The sequence below is a fragment of the Ranitomeya variabilis genome, chromosome 5 (genome assembly GCF_051348905.1).
Source record: "Ranitomeya variabilis isolate aRanVar5 chromosome 5, aRanVar5.hap1, whole genome shotgun sequence".
Classification (NCBI taxonomy): domain Eukaryota; kingdom Metazoa; phylum Chordata; class Amphibia; order Anura; family Dendrobatidae; genus Ranitomeya; species Ranitomeya variabilis.
Window position 1 is genome coordinate 42,820,677 of NC_135236.1, and position 6,752 is coordinate 42,827,428.

The following is a 6,752-nucleotide window of genomic DNA, read 5'->3' on the forward strand; positions in this document are numbered from 1 at the left end:
CTTTGAGGAGATGTTCTTTCATGAAAGGCATCACTTTCTTGTATCTGGGCCACATACACTCCGGTAGGGTGTAGACTCCACCTCCCACGTCTCTTTTGCTACGTCGAGGAGTCCATGAGGGTGTCGGCCATAGAACAGTTCAAGAGGGGAGAACCATGTAGAGACCTGCTGGAGTTCTCTGATGGAGAATAGAAGGTACGGTAGAAGACAGTACCAGTCCTGGCCGTCCTTCTCCACGACATTCTTCAACATTGCTTTCAAAGTTTTATTGAACCTTTCTACCAAGCCATCCGTCTGAGGATGATACACTGAGTTCTGGAGTTGTGTGATTTGCAGGGTTTTGCACAACTCCTTCATCACATTTGAAATAAACGGGGTCCTTTGATCCATCAGGATCTCTTTTCGCAACCCCGTTCTAGAGAAGACCTGGACCAACACTCGGGCGATACACTTGATGGAGGAGTTACGTAGTGGAATGGCCTCCGGGTATCACATAGCAAAGTCTAGTATCACCAGGATATACTGATGCCCTCTGGTGGACTTGACCAGGGGTCCCACTAGATCCATAGCTATGCGATGAAACGGTACCTCAATAATGGGCAACGGCACCAAGGGGCTACGAAAATGGACCACTGGGGAAGTTAGCCGCCAGGTGGGACCTACACAAGTTCACAATATCAAGGTGACAACTGGGCCAGCAGAACCTCTGGAGCATCCGTTCCTGGGTTTTCTCTACCCCCATGTGACCACCTAACACGTGTATGGGCCATGTCTAACACTCTGCATCTGTACAGCCCTGGCACCAGTAACTGTTCAATTACCTCCCCCCTCAGCTCAGTGATGAGATATATCACCTCCCTATTCATGGCAAAATGTGGGTATCGAATGTCAGTCCCCAGCTCTTGAGTTACACTATTAAGTACCGTTACATTATTAAATGCCCCTTTTAGAGTTAAATCCCTGAGTTGGGCGGTTCCAAAGTTTCCCCCGGACACCTCCAGCTTTAGGACGTTGGCCTCAGTGGATGCTGCCTCATCCTCATCGCCAACAAGCATACAAAATAGAAACCTGTCACCCACAGCCTCTGAAGGGGTTTCTTCGGGAGCAACCCAGCTGTCGTCTGGGCAACCAGACATCCTCCCTTTTCCCATGTCCCAAAATAACACAAAGTCCTCCCCTATTATAATAGGGTACAATAGGTCCTTGACCACGCCGACCTCATGGGATTCGGTGCCACAGTTTGTGTTTACTACCACTTGGGCCAAAGGGTAGCCCTTCACGTCGCCATGGATACAGCGGACACCCTACCTTTTTCCAGGAATCAGCCGATGAGGAATTGTGGCCCTCACTAGGGTTACCCACCTTCCTGAGTCCAGCAGACCAGTTACTTGCACTCCGTTTACTGTTACGGGGCATGCCTGTGAAGCCCTCTCCTGTTTGGGGCAAAATATGAGCAGCGCTGTCCTGTGCTGCAATCCATTGGCTTGGTGGTCATGAGACAACGGGCGGTTATGTGGCCAGAGGTATGACACTTTCAACAAATTACACAATGGAATTGCACACTAACTCCGGTGCTCTTGGACACCCCCCAGATGTGGCTCTAGCTCCCCTCTTTTGGGTGCCAGCTCTGCTTTGGGAACCCAGTATGGGGATGCTATAACCCCTTGTTTCCCCAAGGACCTCTCGACCAACTGGTTCTTCTCCACCAGGCTCACCAGGTCATCGGCATTACGGGGATCTCCCTGGGCAACCCAGGATTGCAGCGGCCTTGGCAGGGAGGAGTGTATTACCCTGTCCACGACAACCTTCTCCACCATCTGTGCTGGGGAGGAGCATTCAGGTTGCAACCATTTTTTGACCAAGTGTAGGAGATCAAACATTTGGGACTGGGGAGGCTTGTCACTATGATACGCCCACTCTTGCACCCGCTGTGCCCTGACAGTTAGAGTCACTCCTAAACCTGCCAAGATCTCAGCCTTTAACTTGTCGTACTCTTTTGCATCCTGGAACGCCAAGTCATAATAAGCCTTCAGCGGTTCACCTGTCAAATATGGCACCAGAACCTCTGCCCACGGCAATTTCTCCTGCTCCGCCACCCTTTCAAACACCGCCAGGAACGCCTTGACGTTATCACCCGGGTTCATCTTTTGCAATGCTCTACTTACCGTCTCCCTCACTTGAGAGTCATCATCTTTATTTGGGGTTGGGGCGGTCTCTCTGCAGTGGACGTCTCCCACCAGGAGTTCCATTTGCCACTGCTGCTGTTGAATTTGTTGCATCAGGTGTTTATTTGTCTCCTGCTGTATCTGCTGATGCTCATGGTACTGCTGCTCTTAGCGCTGCTGCACTCTATGCTGCTGCTGCTGTTGTTGCTGCTATATCTGTTGCTGCTGGAGATTAGCCTGCATGAGTTGCTTTACCAATTCCTCCATGTTGTCAGATTTTGCTCCTGCAGCTGCTTTCACCCAGGACATGCCATATCTGTGCCACACTGCCCCTTGGGATTCGTCTCCGCATTCTCCACCGATTGTAGATGGTTGTACTCAATCAGCTGCTCTTGAGGTAGGCATGGGAGGCGGTTTTCATGCAATAGTCCAGGTAAGTTTATTTAACTTCATAAACTGCTCTGGTGGCAAAACAAAACAGAGCCTTTTCTGGCACAAAGTGAAAACAAACTGAAAACAAATAGTCCATGTAGTATTGTGGGTCCGCTGTTGTGAATTCCGTCCTTGGGCTCCCTCCTGTGGTTGTGAATGGTACTTTTGTGAGTTATGCCCTTGGGCTCCCTCTGGTGGTTTCGAGTGGAACTGCTGCTCCTTGAGTTTAGCTGTAGCAGCTGCTTTCACTGATCGTCTCTCCTGGCTTTGCTATTTAACCTGGCTCTGGTCTTCAGTTCATGCCAGCTGTCAATGTTTCTGGTTTGGGATTCAGATCTCTCCTTGGATTTCTCTGATGGCCTGTCCATTTCAGCAAAAGATAAGTTTTTGCTAGTTCTTTGTTGTCCATTTGCTTTGGACTTTATTGCTCAGCTCATGTTATGTTTCCTTTTGTCCAGCTTGTCATTATGATATATTCAGGCTAGCTGGAAGCTCTGGGGAAGCAGATTTGCCCTCCACACCGTGAGTCGGTGTGGAGATCATTTTTGTAAACTCTGCGTGGATTTTTAGTTTTTAATACTGACCGCACAGTATCCTTTCCTATTCTGTCTATTTAGATTAGTATTGGCCTCCTTTGCTAAAATCTGTTTTCATTTCTGTGTATGTTATTTCCCTCTTCACTCACAGTCAATATTTGTGGGGGGCTATCTTTCCTTTTGGGAATTTCTCTGAGGCAAGATAGCTTTCTGTTTCCATCTTTAGGGGTAGTTAGTTCTCAGGCTGTGACGAGGTGTCGAGGGAGAGACAGGAACACTCCACGGCTATTTCTAGTGTTGGTGTTAGGATTAGGAACTGCGGTCAGTAAAGATACCACCTCCTCAGAGCTTGTCCCATGTTGCTCTTTAACCACCAGGTCATATCAGTGTTGCTCCTTAACCACCAGGTCATAACAGTCCGCCCACTCAGGTCTGTGATTTTAGCAACACACACTGAAGGTAAACACAAACTACAGGTATATAGTCCATATAGCCCTGTGGTTCCACCCGCTCAGGTCAGCGTCTTTACCTACACACTGGAGGTCTCCTCGCCACAGACCCTGAATGAGAGACTCAGTCTCCATTTTATCTGCCAAACCACGCCCCAGGGTTGGGGATATGTGAGCAGTCATTCCCACCCATCTCTTATGACTGCTCGTAAAACCCGGCCCTGGAATGGCCCATATAACCCTATCAGCACTATAGGTGCTGGAGCATACTTCCGAGGTCACATCACCGCAGATAAAAGCCGCCATGACATATATCTCCCCTCAAGGTGGTCATCTTACAATATATGTAACCTGGGCATCTTCTGTGTATAATTGTAGATGTACAACTGGTATAACCTGGGCATCCCCTGTATATAATTATATGCATACAGCTGGTATAACCTGGGCATCCCGTGTATATAATTATATATGTACAGCTGGTATAACCTGGGTATCTGCTGTGTATAATTATATATGTACAGCTGGTATAACCTGGGTATTGTCTGTTTATAATTATATATGTACAGCTGGTATAACCTGGGCATCTCCTGTATATAATTATATATGTACAGCTGGTATAACCTGGGTATCTGCTGTATATAATTATATATGTACAGCTGGTATAACCTGGGCATCTCCTGTATATAATTATATATGTACAGCTGGTATAACCTGGGTATCTGCTGTATATAATTATATATGTACAGCTGGTATAACCTGGGCATCTCCTGTATATAATTATATATGTACAGCTGGTATAACCTGGACATCTCCTGTATATAATTATATATGTACAGCTGGTATAACCTGGGTATTGTCTGTTTATAATTATATATGTACAGCTGGTATAACCTGGGCATCCCCTGTATATAATTATATATGTACAGCTGGTATAACCTGGGCATCTTCTGTATATAATTACAGTTGTGCTCAAAAGTTTACATACCCCAGCAGAATTTATGCTTTCTTGGGCTTTTTTCTGAGAATATGAATGATAACACCAAAATGTTTTCTTCATTCATGGTTAGTGGTTGGGTGAAGCCATTTATTGTCAAACTACTGTGTTTTCTCTTTTTAAATCATATTGACAACCCAAAACATCCAAATGACCCTGATTAAAAGTTCACATATCCCATTCCTTAATACCGTGTATTGTCCCCTCTAACATCAATGACAGCTTGAAGTCTTTTGTGGTAGTTGTGGATGAGGTTCTTTATTTTCTCAGATGGTAAAGCTGCCCACTCTTCTTGGCAGAAAGCCTCCAGTTCCTGTAAATTCCTGGGCTGTCTAGCATGAACTGCACATTTGAGATCTCCCCTGAGTGGCTCAATGATATTGAGGTCAGGAGACTGAGATGGCCACTCCAGAACCTTCACTTTGTTCTGCTGTAACCAATGACAGGTCGACTTGGCCTTGTGCTTTCGATCATTGTCATGTCAGAACATCCAAGTATGTCCCATGCGCAGCTTCCGGGCTGATGAGTGCAAATTTGCCTCCAGTATTTGCTGATAACGTGCTGCATTTATCTTTCCTTCAACTTTGACCAAGTTTCCTGTGCCTTTGTAGCTCACACATCCCCAAAACATCAGCGATCCACCTCCATGCTTTACAGTAGGAATGGTGTTCCTTTCATCATAGGCCTTGTTGACCTCTCTCCAAATGTAACCTTTATGGTTGTGGCCAAAAAGTTCAATTTTGGTCTCATCACTCCAAATTACCTTGTTCCAGAAGTTTTGTGGCTTGTCTCTGTGCTGTTGGGCGTATTGTAGGAGAGATACTTTGTGGCATTTGCGCAGTAATGGCTTTCTTCTGGCGACTCGACCATGCAGCCCATTTTTCTTCAAGTGCCTCCTTATTGTGCATCTTGAAACAGCCACACCGCTAGTTTTCTGAGAGTCCAGTATTTCAGCTGATGTAACTTGTGGGTTTTTCTTTGCATCCCGAACAATTTTCCTGGCAATTTGTTAATCACAGTGTGAACGCTGCTGACTGGCATTATCAATTCCTCAGATATCTTTTTGAATCCCTTTCCTGTTTTCTACAGTTCAACCACCATTTCCCGTAGATCCATTGACAATTCTTTTGCTTTCCCCATGACTCAAAATCCAGAAACATCAGTGGCTGGATGAAAGATGCAAGAGTCTGTCTGGATTCCAGAAACTCACTCAGCTTTTATGCACACACTGATTACAAGCAAACAGGTCACAGGTGAGGATGTTACCTTTAGTAACCATTCAAACCCATTTGTGTCAACTTCTGTGCATGTGATCAGGCCAAAATCACCAGGGTATGTGAACTTTTGATCAGGGTCATTTGGATGTTTTGGGTTGTCTTTATGATTTAAAAAGAGAAAACACAGTAGCTGGACAATAAATGGCTTCACCCAACCACTAACCATGAGTGGAGAAAAAGTTTTGGTGTTATCATTCATATTCTCTAAAAAAAGGCCAAGAAAGCAAAAATTCCGCTGGGGTATGTAAATTGTTGATCACAACTGTATATTTGCACAGCTGGTATAACCTGGGCTTATCCTGTATACAATGATGTATGTGCAGCTGTTCTTACCTGGGTATCTTCTGTATATAGTTATATATGTACAGCTGGTATTATCTAGGTATCTCTTTTATATAATCATATATCTACAGCTGGCATACCCTGTGCATTTACTGTATATAATTATGTATGTACAGCTGGTACATCCTGGGTATCTCTTGTATATAATTATATATGTATAACTGGTATAACCTGGGTATCACTTGTACATAATCATATATGTACAGCTGGTATAACCTGGGTATCTCTTGTATATAATCATATATCTACAGATAGCATATACCGCACATCGTCCTTGCGTTGCTATTGTTCTAGGTACCTTGAGGTGTCAGTGTTGAACAACAGCAAAATTGTTCCATCTTGTATTTTTATCATCAGATTACGACTTAATAGAAAATCATTTTGGCTTTGGCCACAAATCAAAAATTGATGAAATTCATTATTTTTCTATGATTTAGTCTAAATGGGCATAAAAGAGCCTTAGTTGAGAACACAGCAGTAACACAAGGTATGGTAGATGGCGGCCGCTGCAGATAGTGAGTCTACGAGCTTCACGTTACCGTCTTATGGCAGGACTA